Consider the following 24,734-nt stretch of genomic DNA (forward strand, 5'->3'; position numbering starts at 1 on the left):
TGAGTAAATATTGAGGATTTTTAAATTTAAAAAAAAATCACTTTTCATGCAAAATTGACATTTTTTCCTAATGTCTTTGTCATGACAATGACATCTAAATGTCTTTGCATCAAAAGTGACATAATTTACAGAGTGACAGGGATTCATTAATGATCATAACAGGTGGCATGTCATGATTATGATAGTCTTATGACAGTGTAATGAACCCACATTAAAAATTTTTTTACCAAACAGGTATCCGTATTGAAAAAATAAAAATGCATGCAAACTTATATTTCTCTCTTTTCAATGAAATGAGAAGTGATAGTTATGCAGGGGTCTGGATGTCCAGCCGTCACATGCAACAACTTCAACAAAACTGTTGTCTTTAACTGTGCACAACATTGGGATGGCTGCTGCTTACATGTCTTTTCGTGTTGGACTTGTGTATCGTGGCTTGGGTGTCTGTAACGTCTTCTTAAAATGCTGGTTTTCCACAACACTGTGAGGTCAAAAGTCCTTGCATATGAATGCGACCAGAGACCTCAGTGTGTCTTCTGTGTGCGAACAGAGCTTGGCGTCAGTTTGCAGGCAAATTCACCGGGGAATCCAAAATGACCCTAAACGTCAGATTTAAAAGTAGAAACACTTGCTTCAAGCTGCCGCGTTTTGCTTTCGTTTCCATCTTGTTGTTTGCCTGAAGGCCGCTTCTGTCCATATATGTGAGGCCCCCAGGAGCTGAATCAATTTTGAAGATTTGCTGAATCGTCATTGAGATGTGAGGGGAAGTATTGGTATGCATTGACAAATCAATATATTTACCCACCCGTAACACACACATGCACACCCCAACACACCCCTACACACTTTTGACATGTTTCATATGCAAGCATGGTCATGTGAAAAACTAATCACGACTACAAATGATCTGAGCTTGATCTGCAATACCTTTTTAAGTAGCATACGTTTGTTTTTTTTCAAAGGAATTAGTGCGTGCGTGTATTAATACGTCGCACTTCTGAAAACAGGTATACTACGCAATATAATTGTATTTATATAGCGCATTCCACAACCACGACATTCCATACGTTGACTTGCACGAGAAACCTCTAACTATAGCAGGACGGATAAATAATGAAGGAATTATTCCATAATGTACCTTGTCGCATGAATGCTAAGGGGATTTTCTTCATACATCTAATCTTTTTCCACTCCGAAAAAAAAAACTGGACTTCCACCTTGAGTGCATCCCATCAACGATATTAGATTACTGTTCACTGGAGCCATGAAGAAAGGGACAGAAACAACACAATACCACGCAATTTATTTTACCATTGTTGCCCCCCTGACTATTTTTACTCCCTTAGGACTTCAGGCCGTGGGAAGGAATGGTAATGGTGTATTATTACTTTGATGGCACCTTCGTTGTTGAAAGTCATTTAGCAACCTCTGAAAAATAAAAGCGACTTTTTAATGACTTTTCAAATATATAGTATGATCATATTTTTTATATAGAGGGATTTTTACATCCATGTGTGCTGTCTTGATGATCCATTTTGAAAAGACTTTTGAACATTCATTGACTCATTTATTTGAATGCATTGTGCGACTGGTCTGATACATTAACAATGGCATACTTTAGTGTTCTTGCTTATGGTCTACCGGTGTCAAATTAGAAAGTGGTGCGGAATGCGATCAGTTCTTATTTCCACTCATGCTGCGGTACTATACTGAATTTGGCGGCTCCATTAAAAAACTGTGTGGCAAAAGTCTGACCGGAACCCCGGTTTAAAGTCAGAACTCGCACGGCTAAAAAGGAGTGGCACAAACACAAATGTCAGTGGATGAAAGATAAGCTGGAAGGTTCTTGTCAAATGGCTACCAGAGCACAAAAAGAGGCCAATAGACAACATTTGTCAACTTTTGTTCAGGCGAGCCGTCACAATCCATGTGTACAAAACTCTTGACTCTCTTGTCAAGCTAAGATAATCCTATTTGCTTCCCCAGAATTGCGCGAGAGACTCCTGCACTTCTTCATTGATGAGGTTGCAACATCTTGGGTTCTCATTTCAAACTCCACATTTGACCCCTATGTCCATGTCCCTTGTTCGGCGATGCAAAATTATTTTGAAGCTGTTTTCTCGAGGCTTTTCAAGGATGTTGTCATTGGTTTTGGTGTGCTGGGTAGATATTGTGCCTGCTTGGGTTCAGAAAAAAGTGTCAAGTACGGCAACCTGGCTGTTGCCTTTTTTGACAAAACTGCAGCGGAGTGTACAGGAGGAAATGTAAATGTTGCTTCATTAATTGATAATATTGATATTTGGATCGATATGACATTATCAACAGCAGTTTCACTTCTATTGTAGTACATTTTAAAGGGACTGTGTGTAGAAATAGTAATTATATGACTGGCGGCACACCAAACATGATGCTGACATGTTTCAACATCATCTTTCTGCTACGGATACCCGAAGTAGACAATCAGGCGATCGCAAATTTGCTGGATCCATGACTAAAGACTGAGTAACAAATCTAATGCACTAACTTCGTCACTTGAGGGAATACTAGAAGTCATTTGTGATGAGATCTTTGCATGAGTCGCTTGAAGAAATTGGTGGTTGGCTTTGCAAGTGTGGTCTCTGAGTGACCGTAATGTGCGTGCTTCAGAATGCATACTCTTCAAACTTAGGTCGTTACATTCTATTAGTTTAACCACTTGATATTATATATTCAATATTATAATATTCTACTCACTGCCCCTTTAAACTGGATGTGGCGCAACTCCTGCTAGAGAAACCTGGTCTTTGTCATGGTGTGCTGTCACGTTTTATTTATTGATTTATTTTATTTTTAACTACTTTTACTGAACTTTTTGGGATGAACAAAACATATATATTTTTCCAATGGGTTTTAAAATGCCGTATAAGAGAATTAGTCCTATTTTGAGTTTTTTCATGACATCCTCCTGCCTTAATGATATTGGCGACAATGGGCCCTATTTTTGCTCTGAGTGCAAGTCTAGACAAAGGACAGTCATATTGTGTGTTTGACCAGAGTTTTCTACCTTTCGGTATTTTGCATGAATTTGTGCCGGTAGAAATCGGGGGGAATGGAGCGTTTGCGCCTTTCTATGACATTTTGACAGAAATTATCGAGTGTATGAGCAGGTTTAGTGCATGGCACTGGCAGGCATACTCCAACATCTCCCCTTTCGGATGATGTAGTTAGACGTGCATGTGATGTGGGCCATAGGAAACCGTATTGCACCCCATCGTGTGTAATACTTTTTATTTTGGAGTCAGCAAGGCCTCCCTAAGCATCTCCAGTTGGTCCAAAAATACTGCTGCTGGCCTCCTAACTGGAACTTGTAGGAGGGCGCACATTCCAATTAAATTCTGGCCTCCTTTTGCTGTCTTGCTGCACATTTTAAATTAGATTTTAAAATTCTGTTATTTGTCTTTAAATCGGTTTGACAGTTGTCAGTTGAGCGGACCAAATGGTACCAAATATTAAGTCGAGGCTCGGAGGATATCGAGCTTCTTCCGTTGACCGTGCCTATCTTTGTAATGACCTCCCGTTAGGCAAGCCTCATCTCTGTCTTTAAAACTAACCTTAAAACTAGGGCTGGGCGATATAACCTAAAATCAATATCGCGATAAATTGGGCAATTTTACCTCGATAACGATAAATGCGCCATAAATTCCCCCTGAGGATCAAAATAAATGCAGGAAATGCATATTAACTGCTTTTTTTTTATTGACCAACTGGCACACATTACTTTCAATGAAAAATAAAAGTACAAAAATCATTTGAATAAACATTCAAAATAGTTTGCTTTGCATGACTTGAAAAATGCCACAAAGAACAGGAGAAAAAGGGTACCTCACACAAAATCTTTTTCTGCAAATATATTGTGCTGAGATGCTGTAATGCCATTTGCAAAGGCCTAGATTTGTGTTAAGGTATCTTGTAAACAATATAAATAATGCCATGTGCCAAGGAGCTAGTCGCCTGTAAACAAAATGCTAAATAAAATGAAAAAAATGTCAATGGAATGCCAATGCCAAATAAACAAGTGTGCTTCAAAAGGAAAATGTGCCGTCTCGAGTACTCTGGTGCGCGGTCGCCACTTGTCGTCTATGTACTGCACATTCAGGCTCAAACAGGGATCCATGTTGCGACTCGACCACAAGTCGGATGTGGAAGCAAAATGCTTGACATGTCTCCGCTCCCGTCCCGATCTCGTCCATATTGGGAAGTGCTGTTTGCGACAAATATTTTCGTACCTCTTGTCGGCTACGTTCATGAGGCGTTTAGATCCTGTGCGCTCCACTATAGCTGGATGAGCTCTATCTTTAGCTATGGGCTCGGCTATCGCGTCCACCACTGAGACGTTCTCTCGTATGGTGTCGCCTCCGTTATGGGCTGTTGTCACTTGTCGAACCTTGTTTCTCACTTTGAACTTTTAGAACAAGCTCCAAGTCAACAGCATGGTTGTGTTGTGGGTGGTGAAAAAGAAAAGGTTGGACGCGCTGTTTCAGGTGCTTACGACGCACTTTGTAGTTCATGTTCTTTTGCTCAGACATCGTCTTTATGGAACCCAAAACATTTCCAAACGACAGATGTTGAATTTCTTTTCGGGACAAGTGCGACAGGAACAATTTCAACTCACGTTACTTCGTCTGCAGCCGTGTCAGCCGCTTCAGGATTTGAATCGCCAGCTACGAACGCGTATTCTGTTTACGTTCTTCTACAGCGCATGAGTCACGTGACTACAAGCGCTGTAGCCGTCTTAAAGAGGCATGAACATCGCCGCAGACAAAAGACTTTTCTTTCTTTTTTTTTTTAGACACAGAATTTACCGACATGGGCAAAATTATGTCGGTCATTGTAATACATTTTGGTAACGGTAAATTTTCGGTTTATCGCCCAGCCCTACTTAAAACATATTTTTAGTCTTTGGCTTTGGACTCAACACGAGACTCAGCTTTGTTTTAGTGTTTTCTTGTGTTTACTATTTTTGTTACTCATTTATTGTTTTTAACTACCTTTGTTTTTATATGTCTGATTTTTCACCTTATTTACAGAATTTGTTACGCAGCTGTGGTTGTTTTTAAGTGCTCTATAAATAAAGTTGAGTTAATATTCCACTCAAAACACAAAACAGCTCTGTAAAGTATCTGGAGTTGTCATCCAAATGTCAACACGAATATTTTAGTCTGAAGTTTTGAAGGGAAAAAAACCCAACAGTAAGTACTTTTTGAATGACTTTTTAACCTTACAGACAAAAGTTAGTAAGACGATGTGAGGACTGCAAAAAGACATTAAAGCATCCCACATCATGATGAGGTTTGATTGTGTGTGGCTATAAAAGAGAAATGTGTGTCGCTCCTGAATGCTTTTTATACAGCATCTTGATTCGAACTGCCGCAGGCAAAACAAGGGTCAATTTATTCTGTCATTCTTTTGTGATTTAGAGGATGTTCTCTTTTCAAAGGTTGTTTGGTACATTTAATCCAGAAGTTAAATGTGCACTCAGAAGGATGGATGCTCTTCTCTCATTGAGGGACATTCAGGGCTTTAGTCCTACAAATACCTGTGCATATTATTAAAGCTGATTAAAACTAAAATGGGCAAAGATTCCTGTCGATAGATGACCTTTTACTGTCCTTTCAGTGTCATATTAAGTAAAAAAGAAGGTTCTTTTATTGTCATGTCTTAGTGGGTGAACCGGTTCAAACTGTTAATTATTCACATCAAGGTATTAAGTTTCCTGTCCAGATACATCTCAAGAAATCCACCATGAGCACATTAAATTTGGCGGCATGGCACACCAAGGAACCAAGGACAGGGCACTTAGATGAAGCTATTAAGCCTCCGCAGGGGAAGGGTGTTGCTGCTGTGTAGAGATGCTGTTGGAGTGTCCCGGTGTCTGAGCAGGTTAAAACACATACTAAGTGCTTATTATAATTTGAATTTAAATGATAATGAGGCTTCGGCCTGTGATGCCCAATAGGCTTTATTAGGAAACAGAAACGGTCAAAGTGTTTTGATCCAAGCGGGCTTTCTTAATAATTCACCGTATGAGGTTTTTTTTCTGGATTGCCGTAGCAATGCCATAGCATCACAAGATCACAAAATAAGTAGAATGTTAAACATAACCTGACAGCAGCCTGCTTCATTAATTCTCTATCAGGCCACTGCTATTGTTGGTGTTAAAATATTTAGGAGACCCGATTTACTAATATTTTTTCTGTTCTTTGTTCAATCTAACTACAATTGTTTTCTCTTAAGCCCGGCACGTCTTACAACAACCTTTGTCATGTCATATTTTCGTTTTTTTCAGAAAACAAGAAATGTTTTTTTTTTTTTTTTTTTATAGTCCGCACATTTTTTTAATTGGGTTGGTAATAGTGAGTAAAAAAAAAAAAAAAAAACTCAGGGGTTAGAGTGAGAATGTATAGCAATAAATCCATAATTGAATACATTTCCGATAAACGTTATTCACATTTTGGACTTCATGAGTCATTTGCGTCATGATAGCTCATGTTGTGGTATTATCACAGACGTGGTAGATGTGTTTCTAATATTTTAGTCTCTTTTGCACATAAAATAACATAAGTAAATGCAATACAACTTACCCACATTGATTTTTCAAGTGTATTGAAGTTTTTGAAAAAAATACAAATAAATCTCATAATAACTAATGATCAAACAAACTATGTTTGCCTTGGTTTTTTTTTTTTTTTTTTTTTTTTTCAATCAATAAACCATTAGCAACCACTGAAGCAGATGCTGTCAAATGTTTGCCCTATCCCTCGACCTTAACGCCACCCTACAAGTTTTCATTTTGTTAACTCCCTCACCTCCAGCGTCCTCAATCCACACAAGTTGAATTTAGCACCGCGGACTCTCAGAGGTTTGCTGGCGATGTTCTCTCAGCCATGTGCTTTAGCCTACATGGCATCCAGTCATGAAATGAGATTTTTGCTGCTGTCGCTACATTGCCAGCGAAGAAAGTCACATCTCACTCTGAGTGAATGCCTCGCTGCTTTTCCCCGCCAACCTCAGCACGGTCATGCCTCAGCATCACTAAAATGGATCGATGGAGCTGAGCTCTGTAAACTGCCCGCTGTCAATACGGGAAATGTTGTGTGCTGTGATAAGGGAGTGATATTAAGCAGTTAAAGCGTATTAGCTAAGCGTTGGCAATCAAACAAAAACGGAGGGAAAATGCTTTGTATGCACACTTTGTGGAATAGGAAGCTGTTTTAGAGTCTTTCACTTGTGTGGAATGTCCTTTAAAAGGAGTTTTCGACTGATTTGACACCTGTGAAATATTGATCGTACTTGTTTCCTTGCCATGTCATTGACTCTTTGCTCCCAAAAAACCCTCCTTCAATTCAACAAATAAATCAATTAACACTATTCATTGTTATCATTCCTGTTGTTTTGGGCATTGAACCCGAGTTAGTGAGTTTTCAGTAGAATGGCGGTCAAAGTTAGCTCGATATACTCTTTAGAAATTGTTAGAAACAATTCTGTTGGATCCCTCACGAAACTTGCTTGGTGTAGAAAAGTCTTTTGAAGCCAAATCCCGAATCTTTGTACATATGATCCTCATTTTTCTTGTTTTTTTACCCTCTTTTTAGGATGAAAGGGCTTGGCAATTTTTTTTGAGGGGGCGGATTACCTTTGTCTCCCATATGTTTGCCAAAGGGCATTCGTTGAGATGAAAGTTTCTCCTATTTGCCCTGAGGGGATTTTTGTGATAGCAATTAGCTGTGAGTGGAAATGATTTCCAAAACTGTAACAAAGGTTGACTAACAATTGTTGTTCGGGTCTTGCTTTCAAATTTAGTTTTTCATTCCTGGTGTTTATACAGTTATACATTTGATTTATGTCGTTTGTTGCGAAAAACAAAGCAGGCGTTAAATCGGACAGCTTTCTCGTCTCTGGTGTTTGAAATTCAATGCTGGGGGTAACTGTCACAAATGTAACACTGTTCAACAATATATTTCATTTAGTTAATGTTTAATCTCAATATTTTTGTAATGTTATTGCATAATTTAAACATCAGAGCATCTTATTGCCGCACCTGGTTACTAAACCAATTATCACAATCAAAATTTCTTGACACACTGAGAACGTAACGCATCAAGTTTGAATGGATTCCTCAGTCTCTCTTTTAAGCGTTTTCATTGTTATTACACTATGGTCAACCTTATCCAAGGGTGAGAAGTTACTGTTCATAACTGTCATGGTTTTATGAAATAAAATGCAATGCTTACTTGAAATACATGAACAACAGTAAAAAGCAGCAAATCAATAAATAAATTGCAAAGAAATTATAAAAGTAGTATTGTGCTTTTTTTATATGATTTTCATGACTTTTGTGACATCAATAGTAGTTTGTAAAACAGTGGTCATTTTGATTGGCTGTATGCAATCAAAATGCAAATCGTTTGCCTTTATGTCCAATATTACTGTAAAAAATATTTTTAATACAAATAGCGTGATTCAGTAATGAATGCATGGATGATGAACCAACATTTTCCTTTTAAAGTGTTGAAATCATTATTGAATAAATTAATCGTCAATAAAAAAAAGTAATTTAAAAGTAACTTAAACTTGAGTAACATATCACTTTACTAAGACAGTAAAATATTGTAAAGAAACATGACTTTCACATGCAAGTAACCTGTAATATGTCATATATTACATGAGTACAACCAAAGTAACTTGCCCCACACTGTTGAAATTCACGGGTGAAGAATGGGTGCTCTGTTTACTTCTGCTAGTATTTTTTTCTTAAACTAAATTGCAATTTAATAGTATTCATCTCTGCGAGATATGGAACTCTGTGTTGCATTTACATGTTGTGCCAGATGTTTCCTGCTGCTCTTTTTGAAGATCACGTCAGTGCCATGCTAGCGTATGCCATAATCTGCCCTTTGTTAACATTTCTTAGTTACTGTATTTATTAATTTATTGGCTTCTTTGTTTGACAGGGACAATGCAGTCCGACATAGTTTCAAGCTCACACTTGATGTGATGCATATAGAGTTCATTGCTAGTGCTCATTCTCAACTCCATTCTCCAGTTGGACTCTTCCACAACATTGCAGTACAATATAAAATAGGAAATGTACATCAATTAAAATGTCCGGAAAACACATTTTTTCTTGGTTTTTTTTGCTGTTAAATCTCCATTTTAAAATCATCGGTACTAACAACAAATATTATAATTCAGCTTTTTATTTTTTAATTCCTTTCTAACATTTTTATTCAACAGGACAACAAATGTAGAACAATATAAAATAACAACTGTGAGCTACTAAAATGCCACGGCTGATTGCTGCTTTCGTCTAGTACAGTTTTATGGTGCTTGCTGTATTTGTAATTTTAATTAGTTTTTACTGTCTTTGTTCTTGTATGACTGATTTTCACGCCATGTGTAACACTTTGTATGCAAGATATTTTAAAGTGCTCTATACATAAAGTTTGAGTTGAGTAAAATCTCCACTCACTGGCAACATTGCAGTACAATATAAAATATACCTCAATTAAAAAATAAATACCGGTCCAATAAAAACATCATATAAGTCAAAATTAGTCATGAATCCTTTTCTCGCTTAATTTTGACTTATAAGTATCAAATGAGAAATGCATCCGGTAATCCTAATGCTGGTATATAAAATTATCACATGTAAACGGAAGCAAATGAGCCCACATTTTTTGCACAAATATAGTTTTATCAATCTAAATAAGAGACATAAAAAAATAACGTCTCTGATGGAAATTGATTGAAAAAATTAAAATTAAAATATGAGCTCTACTGTCGTGTAATTGTGAAAACAAATTACTACATTTGATTCACACTATATTATATACATCCATCCTTGATTAATTCAAAAATATGGAAGTGTCTTCTTCACAAATCCAAGATATGCCTTAAAAACCGCTGATAAACATTCATTATATATTTTCACTGCTTGGTAGCTCATACACCGGCTCTTATTCTGACCTCTACAACAACATAAGTAAGCGTACTATTATTTTGCTGGATTTGGAATGATATGCAGGATGTCGTGCTTTAATAATATTAAACTTTTGAGAAAGTTGATTTTGGTGAAAAACAATGCGCAAAGTGAGTTTCTGTACTTAATGTTGGTTTTCAGTTTTTTTCATCCTTAAATGGTCATTTTTGTGTTTACACTAAATAAAAAATGTGGTTATTTATTTGTTGTTTGCTTCAAACCCTTGTTAGGTTGGGATAGGGGATCTTTTATACATGCATTGAGAAATATATTCTGAACAATGAAATATATTAAGAGCAGATATTTTGTCCATATTTAGAATTGCATTTTTGTCATACATCTGGTCATGAAGTGCTCGATCCAATGTGGCCACGTAGTAGCACTGATGAAAATTGCGGCTCCCTCCAGCATTTAATTTGTCTTTCTCTGTCTTACATGGTGATGATCACAGGTCTCCTGGGAATTAAAACATTTACAGTGACGCTTGTTTCATTTGAATCGGTTGATACAGAAAATATTCTTGAATTGCTTTCTCTCCGCGGCACGGTGGCCGACTGGTGAGCACGATGGCCTCCCAGGGAGAGACAACATCAGGCGTGGGTTCGATCCCGGCTCCGGCCATCCTGTGTGGAGTTTGCATGTTTTCCCCGTGCTTGTGTGGGTTTCCTCCGGGTACTCCGGTTTCCTCCCACATTCCAAAAACATGCATGGCAATTGGCCGGCAACCAGTTCAGGGTGTCCCCCGCCTACTGCCCGAAGATAGCTGGGATAGGCTCCAGCACCCCCCACGACCCTAGTGAGAAGAAGTGGAACAGAAAATGGATGGATGGATGCTTTCTCTCCGTGCTGATTGAAAGGCAACCGTAACTTATGAAGGTTTTTCATGACAAATCTGCGACAGAACATGCAGTACAGCATTTCTTAAGATTATGTGTTTAGTACTTAATGTGTGTGTTATTATGGAATTCAAACTATAAATCTATGTATAAGAAGTTAAGGAGTATTGAACCTTTCCAAAACACAAAAAACAAAACAAAACAAAAAAAAAATTCAGAGTATTCATGAACTACGAGATTTGTATCTGTTCAGATTGGTATCTGAGAAATAAATTGGAAAACGGCAGCTCTAGATGATGTTGACTGAGACACTTGACATTATTCAGGATGGCTCTTGCTGCAGTTTCTGAGTTATACACTTTCCCAGCCTCAATCACAAGTAATGAGACCATTTGTCTTGCCGCGCCGCGTAAGAAACAAGTTTATCTCCTTTTGCCATTAGAGTCGCTTATTGCCCACTTTCATTATTACCTGTCAAAACACTCTATAAAGTTTGAACGAATGCTTCTTCACTCCTTGCCTGCGCTTAGCAATGAATTGTAAGTCAGCTTGATCAAAGGGCACGTATCACATACTGATTTATTTATTTTTTTGTTCTCTTTTGTTCTTTCTCTGTATTTAATTTTTCATGTCTTCACTTCAATGTGAGAAGGCTTTCAATCTTTTATACCACTCAGGATTTCAAAAGAATTTCTTTTCGCTTCTATTAACGTTACCTGCAGTAGGCGTGATGCACCTCATGAACTCTCTGGGCCTTGCGATTGTTTTTTAATCGAGCATCTTTCTCAGCTTGCCTTCAACTTTCTTTTTAAAAGGTGCTCATTCTTAAATGATGAGTTGAGTCTTGTCATGAAATACATGTAACATTCCATCTCTTCTCTATCACCCCATGAAAATTGCTGTGTCGCTAACCAGGAGATAATTGGACAATTCTCGGTGTGTCACCTTTTCACCTTTACATAAATAACTTCACATGCTTCTGCCGCACTCCCCATTGTGTTGAGGGCTCACCTTTCTTTCTTAATGCTCCTTGCACACATTTATGTTCTCCTCATCCCACACAAACACTTGTCCTTATCACCTTAAATATTAATAATACAATATTGGACTTAAATTTTTGAAAAATTGGCCATTTTCTAATAAATCCGTAGGAATATTCAGCATATATGCCAAATCACCGTCACTCATTTTCTTCACACTTGTGTGCATATGATGCATCAGAGCTCATGCTAAATGACAACGCGTGCACGCAGTGCAATAATTTGCATAAACTAGGGTGTCTGTTTGGTGCATCTCATCCGAAGTCCAGAAATTGCGAGAGATGGAAGTAATAAAACGTTGTGAGATTTCCCCCAAATTGTTGAGAATTTTCTCAACTGTTATCCTTTTTTCCAGTAAGGTTTGTATCATCAAAAATAGTCTCCAGTCCCTCCCATGACTGTCAGCAAGACATGGGGGGGGGGCGTTGGCTGAGCCTTGAGCAGATGTGATGTCATTTTCAGTCAAAAGCATGTGGCAAAATGGCCACGCCCTGAGCAGTACAAAAACGGGTGGATTTTGCTGTTTAACTCATATTCCAAGAACCCAATATTAATCAGAATGCCGTGTTTCGACTAGTGGGGCTGCACCGAACATATTCTTCCTCCTTAGATTTTTTTTACGGTTGACTTCCCCTTTGACAAAAATAAATAAATAAATAAATAAATACAAAAAGGACCAATCGATTTTGTGCATCTGAATAATTAGAAAACACAGAAGTGAAACTACTTTTTCAGCTTAAACTGTATATTTCTAAGTTAATAGATGAACATATAATTTTGAAATAACACTGTTTTAATTTTCTTTTTTTTTTATTTTCATTTTTGCATTACTGACCTGCCGCAGAACAAAAACTCCTTACAATTCTAATAATGTTGGTGTAAAAGTACACTGCCTCATACTGAGAGAATTTCATTTTGTCTCTGTGAGCTGGATAATGTAGTTACATTAATAGCCAAAGGTATAATTCTCAGACTTAAAAGCACTATCTCAAATGTAACAAATCGAAAAATATACATTGATATGCTATCGCAACAAGTTTTCAGACAGGATTGGATTTTTCTGCTAGAGTATCTAACGACATGGTTTTCCAACTAGAGAAAAGTGGAGTCTAGTTTGGTGACTGGATAAACCAGAGGTTGTGGAATTTTCACTTCAATTTTCTTTTTCTTTATTTAGTTTGTCATCCACCAAAGCATGCAAAGTTACATCCTTTACCCCCTTCTTTTCACACAAGGGGTTGGTGTGTGTTTCTTTTCTAAGTGATGGGGAGGAGGCATTTATAAAGTCTCAAGCCAGTGTTCGGGACAGAAAGAGGACCAACATTAATCTAAGAGTTCAATCCTATAGTTGTCACACTGTGTGGGATGGGGTGGCTAAGGGGCCTGATGCTGACTTAAAGGCCTTTGCTCACAACAATGACTAGCCTTTGTTTTGGGCAGAAAGGCAAGGAGTTCACAGTTGAACCCTCCAAAACATTTCTCTCACGCCTTGCTCATTGCTCTCTATTCCTTTTTTCTTTTTGAACTGACTCCCTCTTTTTGTCACGTTTCGATGTTTGAATGTAAGCTACAGAATGTAGGAGATTGCACTTAGTTGTTGAATTTTAGGACGGTAAATGCCCTTCAGGTCAACGTGGTCCTTTCATACTCCTGATACTCGTGCTCTTTCTATTGTATAAAATCTTTTATATCTTCAAATCCTCTGCTGTTACCTTTGGCAACATGTATAAAACTTTGTGAAAACAGATCTGGTACTTTTACTGTGAAAAGCTTAAGTGATGTCAGGAGATTGTGTAGTAATCAGAATTTTAAAAGAAAAATGTTTTATGTATTACTGTATCAGAATAAATCAAATCCAATTGACACTCAAGTGTTCAGGTAGGTGGACCTATTTATTTATTTATTTATTTTTCTTTTAGGGAAATATTAATGAAATCAAACGCCGGAATTAATGTTCTTTATACCTTACTACACATTATTGGATATGAAGTCTTGTCAACAATGATACGGACAAAATTTCACATTGCGGCTTGAATAATTTGTAATTAGAATAATTTAATGTTCTGGTCACACCATTTTCCTTATTAGTAATTCATCAAGTGCATGACTTCCATTTATCAAATAATTAGCACAGCAATTGAGGAATTCCTACTTCACTAATATAAACATGCCATCACTGAAACGGTCTAATCGAATTTACTGAATCAAACTGCTCTAAACGTGGACAATGTTCCATGCTGGTCATGTGATGGAATTTCTGTCTGTGAAAGAGAAGAGCCGTAACCTGAAAGATTAGGAGGAGGAAATACGGATCAGCTTCGGAGTGTCAGAGAGGGATTATTCTCTAGTCTGTCAGATCAAAATCCCATTTCTGGTGTTCGCTCACTCGGTTTGGTTCTCACTCTGCTTCCTGACGCCTCCCCGGTAATACAATTAGCTTCTATAAGCTTTTCCCATGAATACAACGGCTGAAAGAGGGATTGTTCCATGCTTCAGAAAAGTGGGTGAAAGTGTGTCTACATGTATGCGAGCATTTGAGTTTGTGAGAGCAAAGAAAGATCTCATCCTAGTCACATTTATTCAACTCCTTTATTTTCTTGATTTGATCACAACACCAGACTCGAAACAGTGATGCCTTTTTACTTCCTCTCTGACTTTCTTTAATAATAATCACTTTTTAGTCATTCTTAAAATAAAGCAACAATATGCTGACAATATGTTTTCATTATTATAGTAGATATAATATAATAGACATTATAATTTAATGCACTTAATATTTGCAGAATTAAGAAGAAGGGAAATAGTAAGCATAAGCAGAAGTGTTTTTTTTTCCAGTGTCAAAGTTTTTAAACAGGGCTTACGCTGCATTGCGATTTCAGGAGCGTCTACGTACGAGTCAGCATTGTTGTGCATTTGAGGGGATAATTGGCTTTTCACTGAAACTCTTTTATGCTGATGTTATCGAGCCAATATGCACAATGTAAAGGTTATGCTGACATTAGCCTCCATATAAATGTGTTTAGGACTATGCACGCTGAGGGAGATGTCAAAGCAGCTCTCTATATAACAAGTCTTGACCTCCGTGCGTGTAAGTGTCGGTGCGCATGTGCGTGTGTGTTTGTATCCTGATGGCATTAATATTTTTTGTCTGATCATCTAAAGAAAAAGAAAAATCAGTTTTCAGGGCAGTAAGTAGGTGTGACTTCCTATTTTGCTCATCTTTCAAAGTATCCTGTTCTAAAAAGGTCAACCTCCGATAACAGAAAAAGGCGGCACGGTGGACGACTGATTAGCACAATGGCCTCACAGTGCAGAGGTTGCGGGTTCGATTCCGGCTCCGGCCACCCTGTGTGAAGTTTGCATGTTCTCCCCGTGCCTGCGTGGGTTTCCTCCGGGTACTAGGGTTTTCTCCCACATTCCTAAAAACATGCATGGCAGATTGATTGGACGCTCTAAATTGCCCCTAGGTATGAGTGTTAGTGCCCTGCAATTGGCCGGCAACCAGTTCAGGGTGTCCCCCGCCTACTGCCCGAAGATAGCTGGGATAGGCAATTTTTATGAATAAGGCCGAAGGATGGATGTAGTGGCCAGCGGTCGGGGCAAAAAAGGGTCAAGTGCCCAGCACTGCATCTTATTATAAAATGTTTTATTCATTCTTACATGTTTAGCCAATGTCGTACTAAATCCATTTCCAATATTGTCCTTGTTGTTCATTGTTGGCTTAGCTCTGATCTGTGGGGCTGTGGTTGTCTGAAAATATTGGGAGTTAAAAATCATTCATAATTTGCTGTTGAGGGAAAGCAATTTTGTTTCCAATTTTACTTGGGTCCTTTTATGCAGACAGGCATAAATAAAACATATAACGTGTTTTAAGTTGATTGTTAACAATTTAATGTTGTAAGATGAAACATATTATCTCCAATTCACTCAATTATTAACAGTTGATTTATTGTATCTATCTTGTGAGATTTTAATTGATCTCCAACAACAATAATTCAGCCATCCTCGGAAATAATTTATAGTTGATAAATTTATTTTGAATTATCATACGACTGTATTGAGCTACATTCATTGCCCAAGTGGATTTTACGGCTACTAGCGAGAGAGAGATGATAGAGTAGCTAAAGGTCTGCAGCATAATGGTCTCCTGCAACAAGGCAACCATGGTCTGCCCTGGCCAAGCCTTTTTTTTCTGTGGAGTGCTCTTCAAATGATTGCTGTGTGACTTATGCATATGTTTCAACCTTTTTGTTTCTTGTCTCTGTAATAAACTTGAAATAATTCTTACATTGTTGTTATTCTTTGAACTTTCTTTGTGCGTGACTCTCTGTTGCTCTGTTCTATCAAAGAGCTACGATGCTTTTCATTCGCAAGTCTCTGAGGGCCTTTGGTTGTACGGAGAGATATCAGCTCTGGCACAACTGTGCTTTATTTTGCTGGAGGGCAAAAAATGGCCAAAGCTCACACTTGAGCTTACCTGCCATACTTTTATCAGTTCTCAGTCAATTTGTGTGGTCCCTTTATCCATCGGGTTTGAAAAGCCCTGCCCGAGTATAACCAAAGACATGAACCACGAAAAAAAAGGCTCTTTTGTGCTGTGAGAGAAAAAAGATGAACAGACAAAAAAGGGAGATGGAGGGGAGTAACATGATGTCTTTAATCGCCATCGTGCTGGGATATTAGAGCAACTTTTTTCCAAATCAAATTTGAGAAGATAGAAATGATATTTTAGAATAAAGCAAAGTTAGTTTGTAATTGTGAATTTGTTGGGTGCCCGTCCGCGTGTTGAATCTTTTTTTTTTTTTTACAGTCCATTCAAGCAAAACAAATGAAATCCCAATCTACCATAATCAAACCATTCCTTCAAATAAGAGAATACGAGACAACGCTGCATTGTCAATGTGCTCTTGGAAGCTCTGTTTACATGGGAGACAGAACACTGCTGTCTCGTCCTCCTCAACCACACTCCCTCACTGCCTGAACGAGGACTTCCTTGCATTTTGATAGTGCGCCTGTCTCTAAAGAATACTAATCATCAAGGCCTTTGCCTTATTCAGACTCTATTCAGTCACGGATGGCAGACAGTCAGTGGAGGCACATGATAAATGACTACTCCCATATTGCTTTTAGTAATTATCTGGTGATTGAAGGACAGAATTGAAGTGAGTGTGCAGAGTTGAAGGCACAATTCAATATAATTTTCGAGTGTGTCACCCGATTGGGGCTTGGACGAACTGTGAACATTTTGTGAGTTGGCACCAATTTTCCCGATCTCGAATAGCATTCCATAATTTTCTTTTCCGATGGAAATGTAGCTAAATTATTTTTCATTGCCCACCTTGGTTGTAGTTCAAGGCTCAACTATTTTAATTTTCTTTTTCAAATATAGTGTTCCAGGAATTTAAGTTGTCGCCTCTCGTTGGAACTTAGCAGTTTTCTATCGGTGTTAAGACACTGAAGGACCGGAGATGGGGACATGATTCTCAGTATTTGCCAGTAAAAGCACATTTTTGCAGCTTGGATGCAGCTTTGGGTTTCCGTGTTTAGAATCCAAGCTTCGGCTCCATACAGCAGGACCAACCACACCAAATTTGATTGGGTGAAATTAAATGTTGATCGACAGCTTTGTAGCTTGATTTCATCTTCCATACCAATTCTTCTCATCTCCTTCTTGCTTTTATTTTGCTTGCTTTCTTGCTCGTGCTCTCCTTGTGGTTCTGAGGTATATAAACGAAGAAGCTTGCTCCTTAATTTTATTGCCTGAAATTACAATAAATTCGGGTTCTAGTGACGATTTGGCGGCGAAAATTACCTTTGTCTTTTTATAGTTGATGCGCAAGCACTACCTTTGACTTTAAGCTTTCGCTTTTCAAGTAAGTCATCCATCCATTCATTATCTAAGTCGCTTTTCAACAAGAGTTCCGCAGGCATGCTGGGAGCCTATTTTAGCTATCTTTGGGCAGTAGGCGGGATACACCGTGGACCGGTTGACAGCCATTCACAGGGCACACAAAGACAAACAACCATCCATGCTCAAAAACGCACACAATTCAGGGTGTCCAATCAACCTACCATGCATGTTTTTGGAATGTGGGAGGAAACGGGAGTACCCAGAGAAAACCCTTGCACAGACGGAGAGAACATGCAAACTCCGCACCGGAAGGCCACTGCCAGAATCGAACCCCGCACCTCTGCACTGTGAGGCCATCGTGCTAAACAGTCGGTCACCGAGTCGGCCCTCAATTAATTCATTAATAAATTAGTTACTCTGACACTAAGCTGCTAACTACCAACCTGCCCTAAATGAAGAAAGCACACTTCATTTGCTTTTGTTTTAGCTTCTTATTCTAAAGCATTTTTCTCTGATTAGCAGTCCAAATGGCTCTTATCGTCCTAATTTGAATAATCCCTGTCGTTTTTGCTACCTACTTGAAACACAAAACCAAAAAGAGGAACTTTGACTTCCCACCCTTTTTTTTCTGGGAGGCCCAGAGTATCAGAATCCTTTTGGTTCAAAAGATCAATTAGTTACAGACATGTGACCTTCCAATAAGACATGAGGATTTTTTTTTATTTTATTTTATTTTTTTACTGGTCCCTGAAAAAGCTTGTTCCGTTGTACTTCACATATTTTACATTCACATTTGAACTGGCATGCCTTAACTGTCAGCTATGTCACGGTAGCTGTCTTCAGTCGTGCTTTCAATAGAATACTCCAATTTTACTCATGGACAAAAGATATGTAAAGCAGGATAAGTAGAATCACATTCAGTCATTTAAAAAACATTTCGGCATACAAGTTAACTGGGACTTCAGGTTGTCAAAAGTGCCCAATTTTCTCCCCCGCCACCTTAAAAAGCATTCACGTAAACTCACAAAGACTCAAAGGAACTAAAAACCTTTTCCATCCAGGGATGCTCTCCAAAAATGCAAATGAGGTGTAGGCTGTTTGACCTGTTGGCTCAACCATGAAAATGCACAGACCTCCCCAGAATATTCAGTCTCGAGTAAGGTTAAAGCCATGCTGTTATCACACCAAGCCAGAGTTCAGTCCCTCTCCCCCCTCTTTTATGCTTGCAGCAAAGTAGAGGTGATGATTGGCTGAAACAGAAAGGGAGGAAAAATAACTTAATAAGGTAACCCCTTAGAAGATGTAACATAATTAGACACACTTTGGGTAACAATTAGTTGCTGTTGTAGCCAACATTTCCGTGCATCGACATGAGTGCAAACCTCTGCTACAGCATATTGTCCTTTGGGATGAAGCTGATCAAGTTTAAATGCCCCTCTGGCAGTGACGTCTTTGATGGCTGATTGGGGAATCTATGCTCATTGTGGGCTCCACTGTGGGACACTGGATGCCCCCCGATTCTCCCATCCATCAACCTCCCATACCACATATCCTTTTTTAGAAAAAAAAAAAAGATGAGCCTGAGGTAGTAGAAGAGAGAGTACTTCTGTGGAAGCACATGCCAAATATGTGTGAAAATGTGACTATTATGCAAGTGAATGAGTGTGCTCACCTTGCTGCCAGTTACAACAGTCGAACTGAAGAGAGGATGAGGATGTGCAGAGAGTCCTCGCCAAGTAGCAGGCATTGGCATTTTGTTCACTGCAAGCCGAGTGTGAAACTTTGATGAAGAGCGATTTGCATCTCTGGATGGCTATGAAGAGGTCGGCTTTGTTGGTAGCCACCAAAAAAGCTGCTGCCTTCAAAAACCTGCCAACCTCATCACCAACCGGCAGCCACCCTCTGCCCTTCACCCTCCACCCTCCTGGCGTCACTTTTGGTTGCGTCTGCCAGCAGCTATTGCACCAAAAGTACCTGCTGGGAGTCCTTTCATTGACACTCCCTGGGCCTTTTCTTGACACAATATCTGGACACCCACAGCCAACACGGACGCACACATACCTACAAAGTTTACAGATAAAGACGGTCTACTTGGGAGCAAGTGCAGGCTATCTTTATGGGCATGAACTGGAGGGACAGAAACAAGTTGAGGAGCATAAAACGCTTGTTAGCAGCAACATACACGCCCTTTATACTGAATGTGCTGAATGTTCTTCCTGATTAAAAAACAACTAAACAGGCCCTGTGATAGTTAAAAACGGAGAATCTGTTAATGAAGGGTGATGGTGTGTGACACTGTGAATCAAGTGCGAAGACAGGGCAGTTTGGTGTGTGTGCGTATTTGTATTCCAGTGGCCCAGGGTAACCGTGGATACACCTAGGTGACTGGGAAACATGCAAGGGAAGAAGTGGGAGGGTGGTTATATCACAAACGTGCCCTTGATAACCAGAATGATTAAAAGGAGTTAAACATTGAGAGGTAACTTCAGGTCATTCATATCCAAAACACTGATCTAAAGCTAGCTACCAGTCACTTTTTGATAAACATTTGTTGTTAAGATAAGTGTTAGGTTTGTGATTTGTTTGTTGATAGTTTTACTTCATTCATGGATTATATATTTTATTGCATATGAGCATGATTGAATAATTGCTGGATGAATTATCATTATTGCATATTATGTTGCATGATATTTTGAACTGTTGTGATGATGGCATGGCTCAACATCAATACGTGTGGCAGATATGCAGATGTCACTAACTACTTCATGAACTTTAATTATAATTTGAAATAATTTGCAAACCGAGAAAAACACCCCAACTCTTATGACAGTTTACTTGATACATTTTAACATGAATTGGATAAATTATTATGTCGGCTTGTTTACACAACAACAGTGTTTTGGAGAGTAAATATGATGTTTTCTTTGTGTATTAGTGTCTCGACACGGAATACAATGCATATGCAGTTTTCCCAAACGTAAAATATGCACATTCATAAGTGTGTTGTCCCTTTCATTCATGAAGGGTGGAAAGTTTTGATTATGAATGTGTCGCTAAAGATAATGAGCTTCATGAAGTATCTCCAGCTGAGCTTGAACAGTGGAGACTACCTTATTTTCCGGACTATAACCCGCTACTTTTTTTCTAGATTTTGAACCATGCGGCTAATACAACGGTTTTCTGTGGATTTTTCACCGGTAAGGGCGCTCTATAGTTCCTAAATAAATCTTGATTTTTTTTTTTTCTTGGGTCTGTTCTGTTTTAATTAGCAAAACTGTTGCCATGTTAAAAGGCACAGTTTTAGCAATCTGTTAAGAATTAGAATTAGAAATCCCTTTATGTACCTTTATGTGCATTCACAGTACACAATCATAGTGTACATGCAGTAAACAATTAATTTTTTTCAACATAGAAAACTGCGGCTTATCGCCTTTGTTTTTTTCCAAAAAGAGTTACCCGTTGAACACAAATTCTAATGCAGAATATATGTTTCTATTTAATTAATTTTTAATAAGGGATGGGGGAAAACAGTCGGCTGTCGGTTTTTTAGCTGCCTGAGGAAAAGGTATCGTTAAAAAAAAAAAAATGAAGTGCAGTCTAACTGCACATTTGTGGAGTTTTCTTCCTTTTGGTATTTTAATAGAGCGCCGCAGTTCGAAAGGGGTTGCGCCGTTGTGGGAGTGAACTTCTATCCCAGCCAATGGAAGTGGCTCCCTTTAAGTTCAATGCAGACCAACTTTGACTGCAGGAGCAGAAATTAACTCGCTGGAGTACATGCAGAAGATTGAAACACGAAAAGTATGTTTATTTGGAACTGCAACGGGTGAATGATAAAAGATCCCCACTACATAGTGTGCACTTACCACCTTCCACTCCAGTCGATCATGTCCATCTGTGAACCTAGTCTCCCAAGGCATAGCTATGCAACAACCCCGAGGGTTGTTTTAAAAAATAAAATAAAGATGGTGATAATTATAACATGTTTAATTCATTTCTACTATAATTTAAAGTGTTTGGTGCACATTGATGTCATATTTATAAATGAAATGTGAAGATATATACAACACATTTCAGCAAAGCGCAGAATCTCTTTCGGTCAAACCCCGCCTTACCTGCGCCACAACTTAGACCTGCATTTATCCAGTCTAAAGTCTAGTCTATTTTGTCACCAAATTGTCTGGTGCCTCTGCCAAATTTCCAGACACGGTAAAGTAGACCTGCCCTAGCATGAAAATGAAGATGCAGGCGTGAAAAGCGCAAAGAAACAAAAACTGCCTTTTTTACGACAGTCTTCTTGCGTTAACATGCCCTTAGAGAGCAGAGAAGCTTAATTGACTTTACCAATGACAACTACTTATTGTTTACATATATCAGAAACAGCTGGTGCAATTTAATATAATATATTCTGGTTGTTGGTTAAATCAAATAGTTTGAAAGTATTTTCTGTTTTTTTTTAACTCATTAATTCTCAACTCACCTAATTTAATTTATAAACCTTAGTCACCCTATACATATTGACAAAATAAAAGGGCACCTGGCTGTTTAGGGGAAGGGAGCAAGGGAAGTATATGCCAAAGATTGCAAGATTCCAGAGAAGAGGAAGGAACATTAAGAATCTGTGTACAGCGTTTAGCTTAGCTGAAAGCGCAAATAGAGGCGTTCTCAGTTTTTAAACTTGAAAAATCCCACATCCATATTCACCTCTTGCAAATCTATTATGCAAAGTAGCACTTTGGGATTTCCTTTGTGTTTTTCACCTTGACCAAAAAAAAACATCTTCAATCCTCCTTTTAACTGATAGCAAACAGGAATGCACTAGGGATGCAGTTGCTCACAAATGCCCTGATCAACAGCTGGTGACCTTTTTAAGGTTCATTGTTGTGTCCAAGTGGCAGCCATTTGTATTTTTTTTACTCTTCTGGTCAGCAAGTAGAGAATTCCTTCTTTCTTTTGTCTGCGGATGCTCAGCAGGCTCCAAACGCTCCAACTCCCCACCTCCTCATTTTCAATAACTGAATTCAGTGGGTGCATAATTTTTGCTAATAAGCCCAGTGGCAATTTGTCATGTGGGCTGACCAGCAGTGCGCTGCATGTGTGCAGTTTGGGACATGAATGGTGGTGATAGAGAAAAGAGGGCTTGCATAGCTCACAGCGAGTGTCGATTCATGCAGCCAGCAGGAACATTTGCTTGCTTGTTTTCTTTGTGTTTCCGGGTGGGTGTGCTAAAATCTCATTTATTGCGCAAAGAATAAAGTGAGAATTCATGATTATTGAATTTTCCATTTACTCGGAGAGCTGCCACAACCCATAATCAGACGCTAAGTTTTATTGTGTGAAATTGCCCTGTGTTTTTGGATGTGAAAATAAAATTGCTGTCATCATCTTTATTAAACATTTTCTTATTAAGCTTTCATTAAAGTACTTGGCTATATGTTCTTTAAGGAATACATTCACTGTTGTAAATGAAATGTCATCTCCATAAAACCTACTCTGGAAACATTTTAGGTATTGCACTTGTGACACCCACTTGGTTCTATGGTGATATTTGTGTTGCCTTCATTTTCTTGTGCTGGTAAATGGATGTATGAGTAGCTGTACTTGTAAGCTATGAATAGTGGAGTTCACTCAGTGTGTTATGACCTCCGCGGTCTACAAACATGTTAAAAGCTTTAGATGCACATCAGTTGTACAATGGCAACAGAAGTCCCTGACTAAAATTGTTTTCTAAATGTGTGATTTAAAATAAAACAAGTATAGAACAAGTAAGGATTCGGGTGGCATTAACGAATTCACATCCATGCAACTGTTAGTAATTTTCATTATTTACATCTGACACAGTTTTGCGGTTGTGCAAGCAACATTTCCACTGAATCCCAGTCATAGAATATTTGTTACTACAACACTTGGGGGGATTGAGGAGAGGGGCGACGTGCATATCCTTCCAGCAATGTGCGACTTTTGCAGTCAAAGATGCGCTGTCGATTACCATATTTGGATATGGGCTGTCATTTCAGTGATGACCCAGCCCAGACGTGATGGTCAGATTGAATTTTGACATAGGGGGAGGGGTGCCTGGGTGTGTGCTTATGTTTATGGCATTCATAGTATTGATGCCTGACTGTTAAATAATTGAATGCAGGTGAAGTCTGAAAGCCTGATGTCATTGAGATGCTACAATCAGTCGGGGTTAGTGTTCAACATGCGAATGGTCTGATGGTTAGAAGAATATCGCTGTTAAAATGTATTTATCAGGGCCTCTGGCACTTGTTTTGGGGAGTATTACTTGCTTAGAAAGCAACTGTGTAAATATATATATTTTCAAATAGACCCAAATCTCTTTTTTTTTTTTTTTACAATTTTGCATCCTGGTCATTTCTCAAAATGTTGTGTTTGTTTAAACTGTTCAGTACTTTTCCTTCCTCTACTTTATTATTTTTACTTGGTACTTTGTCTTCCTCTATCTACTTCCTGAAATGTCTAACATCATTTGTTTAACTAAAGCAGTGCCTCAATAAAGCAAAATGTGTACAATAAATCCAGTACCATGTTATTAGGCATATGCACCCCTTGCCTATAAAAAAGCCCATTTTCCGTACATTGAATATGAAATTTAATCAGCAACAAAAATATTTTGTACGGAACCATAAACCTAAACATAACATTACAATAAACAGTATCGTAAAGTTCAGTATAAACACTTCCAGGCAATCATATAAAATAATCAAGTGAAAACCAGAAACAGAGGAACAATCATTTACCTTCACTCTTGTAGCGGGTGTACAGCCTAAAAGGAGCAAACTGGCGCACTGCAAACTTTTAGTAACCATAAAATATAGCACGGTTCTTCAATCCTGTTCCTCGCTGTCCTGCTACAACACACCTGATTGAAATGATCAGGATTGTTATCTAGCTTCCACAGACCTTGTTCATGATCTTATCATTTGAATCAGATGTGTTGCAGCATGGACAAATGGAAAACTGACAGACCC

General features: G+C 38.5%; 1 protein-coding gene across 3 annotated transcripts in view; it reads left to right on the forward strand.

Moving 5' to 3' along the window:
• The window catches only part of lrp8 (low density lipoprotein receptor-related protein 8, apolipoprotein e receptor), a 167,993-nt gene that overhangs the window by 42,621 nt on the left and 100,638 nt on the right, over positions 1 to 24,734 (forward strand). The gene's annotated exons all lie outside the window — the stretch shown is intronic.

The sequence above is a fragment of the Idiotropiscis lumnitzeri genome, chromosome 13 (assembly GCF_059441095.1).
Source record: "Idiotropiscis lumnitzeri isolate Australia: NSW breed Sydney's pygmy pipehorse chromosome 13, RoL_Ilum_1.0, whole genome shotgun sequence".
NCBI lineage: Eukaryota > Metazoa > Chordata > Actinopteri > Syngnathiformes > Syngnathidae > Idiotropiscis > Idiotropiscis lumnitzeri.